Consider the following 3,367-nt stretch of genomic DNA (forward strand, 5'->3'; position numbering starts at 1 on the left):
AAATTTATGATGTCAAAAATTGTAATTTCTACAATATCAAGGATCTCGACAATCTCGAGAACATTTAAAATCTCTAGAAGCACTAGAAAATTTAGAATCTCTAGAATTTTTCGAATTTTTAGTATCTTCAAAATGTTTAGATTCTCTAGAACCTGTAGACTTTTTAGAATCTGTAGATCTCTAGAAATTTTAGATTTCTAGAATCTTTGGCATCTCTAGAATGTTTAGCATTTCTTCAGAATATTTAGATTTTCTAAAATTTTTAGAATCTGTAGAATCTTGAAAATCTGTAGAATTTCTAAAGTCTCTAAATTCTTAAAAATCTCTAGAATTGTTGAAATTCACAGACTTTAAAACTTCGAAATTTTAGCAATCTTTGAAACCTTTGTATCTCTAGAATCTTTACAATCTCTAAAGTATCTAAATTCTCTGGAATCTTTAGAATCTCTAAAATCTTTTGTATCTCCAGAGTTTTGGCATCTCAAGAATCTTTGTAATCTCTGGAATCTTTCGAATTTTTATTATCTTCAAAATGTTTAGAATCTCTAGAACCTGTAGACTTTTTAGAATCTCTAGATCTCTAGAATCTCTAGAATTGCTGGAAGCGCTAAACTCTAAAATTTGGGAATCGTTGTAATTTTTGAAATATTTATAACCTCTAAAATTTTTAACTCTCTAGAATTTTTACCGCTTTAGAATTATTCAGAATCTCTAGAACTTTTACCATCTCCAGAATCTTTAGAATCTGTAGAACCTTTAAAATCTGTAGAATTGCTTAAAAATCTCTACATTTCTTGGAATCCTCAGACTTTAAAACTTCGGAATCTTAGCAATCTCTGGAATCTTCGAATCTCCAGAATCTTTACTATCTCCTGAATCATCAGAACCTCTAAATTCTCTGGAATTTTTAGAACCTCTAGAATTTCTAGAAACTCTAGAATCTTTAGTATCTCCAGAGTTTTTAGCATCTCCAGAATTTTTATAATCTATAAAAAATTTATAATGTCTAGAATCTCTAGAATGTCTGAACCTCTATAATTTCTAGAATGTCTAGAATCTCTGGAACCTTTAGGATCTCTAGAACCTTCAAAATCTGTAGAATTTCAAAACTGTCTAAATTCCTTAGAATCCCTAAAATCTCTAGAATCTCTAAATTCTCTAGAATTTCTAGAGTTGCTGGAACCGCTAGACTATAATATTTTCAATTCTAAAGAAAAGGAATTGAATGAACGAAAAATTGTAGAATCGAAAGAAACCTTTTTCAATCAGTAGAATCTTCAAAAGCTCTAGAATCTCTGGAATCTTTAAAATCTTTACAATGTTAGCATCTTTAGGATCTCTAGAATCTCAAGGATCTCGACTGTCTCGAGAACATTTAAAATCTCTAGGATCACCACAAACTTTAAAGTCTCTAAAATCTGTAGAATGTTTCGAATTTTTTTATTTTCAAAATCTTTAGAATCGTAAGAACCTCTAGACTTTTTAGAATCTGTAGAATCTTGAATATCTATAGACTTTCTAAAGTCTCTAAATTCTTAAAAAATCTCTAGAATTGTTGAAACTTCCAGACTTTAAAATTTCGGAATCTCAGCAATCTTTGGAATCTTTGTATCTCCAGAATCTTTAGAATCTTTAAAATATCTCAATTTTCTGGAATCTTTAGAATCTCTAGAATTGCTGGAAGCGCTAAATTTGGCAATATTTGCAATTTTTAAAATATTTATAATATCTAGAATTTTCAGCTCTGTAGAATTTTTACCTCTTTCGAATATTTAGAATCTCTAGAAGTTTTAGCATCTCCAGAATCTTTAGAATATTTAAATTTTCTAGAATCTTTAGAATCTGTAGAATCTTTAAAATCTGTAGAATTTCTTCTTCGGAATCTTAGCAATTTCTTGAATCTATAGAATTTCGAAATACTCTGGAATCTTTAGAATCTCTAGATTCTATAACATTTTCAAAATCTCTAGAACCTCTAGAATTTTTAGCATCCCCAAAATTTTTATAATTTTTAGAAACTTAATAGCCTCTAGAATCTGTAGAATGTCTGGAACCTCTATAATTTCTAGAATCTCTGGAACCTTTAGGATCTCTAGAAGCTACAGACTTTCTAGAATCTCAAGAATCTTTAAAATCTGTAGAATTTCTATATCCTTTAACAAATAAAACAAAAACCAACGGTAGGGCACTTTAAGATTTTGTAAATTTTTTTGAAACATAAAACATCAGATGTCCAAAGATTCCTCCAAATTTAAAAAAAAAAACTAGTCTTGGAGATTCTTACAAAATTTTTACAAAAATAAAAACCATGGCTCCCAATTTCTTTCCAATTATTCTAAAAGCAAAACACCAAAAGCTCTGAAAATTCTTTAAAACTTATCCAAAAATGTAAGTAAGACTGTTACTCTTCAAAATTTCTTCAAATTCTTCCACAAATAAAACATCAGGGATTCTGTAGATTTCTTAAAATTCTTGTTAGAACAAAATGCTAACAGGTCCAAAAATTCTTTTAAATTCGTCCAAAAACTTAACGCCAAAAACCTTCGAGATTGTTTCAATTTTTTACAAGTATTGAACACGAAAAATTCCCTAAATTTTTTCATATTTTAAAAGCTTAAATTTTCATTATTCTCGCCCTCGGAAAATTTCGACCTTTTCAACAATTTCGATATCCAGAAGTTATTTTTGAGCTTATTTCTGCAAATACTCCCACCATTTTTTTACAATCGCCCAATGTAATATGTCAATTTTTTTAAATCTTTAGAAAAATTGATTTTCAAACAGAATATTTCCAAAATCTTGCTCCAAAATCATAAACACGCCATATTTTGGAAAATAACACGTCGAGATCTACACCTGACTTTTTTGTGAATTTTAGGTAATTTTTTCAAAAGTTCAATTTTTTAATAGGAATTCCCACTTTTTGAAAATTTTGACCTTTTTGCTATCACCTTCGAAAATTACCTAAAGAAATGTTTTTCTGTAAAGTGAAACAAGTCGATTTTTAGAATTTTAAATTCTTTAGAAAACCCAGAACCCTTAGAATCTCTAGAATCTTTAATTTCTCTAGAATTTCTAGATTTGCTAGAATCGTTAGACCATAAAATGGAAAAACGAAAAGTTGTGATATGAAAATCTGGGGAATGAAAAGTAAAAATCAAAAATTGAAAAATTGAAAATTTACGAATATTATTTTATGATGTTATGAGTTAAAATAAGAATTTAAGTCATGCTGTATAAGTAATTGTAAAATCTGTGAGTACACTGATAAACCAGATGTACATAGTCAAAATATTTTGCATATTTCATAGTAGCAAAATTAAATTGCAAAATGTTGTTATAAAATTTTGACTTTTTTTCCAAAAAA

Source organism: Zophobas morio, unplaced genomic scaffold (genome assembly GCF_036711695.1).
Source record: "Zophobas morio isolate AGI-343-1 ecotype UQ-CSIRO unplaced genomic scaffold, CSIRO_AGI_Zmor_V1 ptg000011l, whole genome shotgun sequence".
In the NCBI taxonomy this organism is placed as follows: domain Eukaryota; kingdom Metazoa; phylum Arthropoda; class Insecta; order Coleoptera; family Tenebrionidae; genus Zophobas; species Zophobas morio.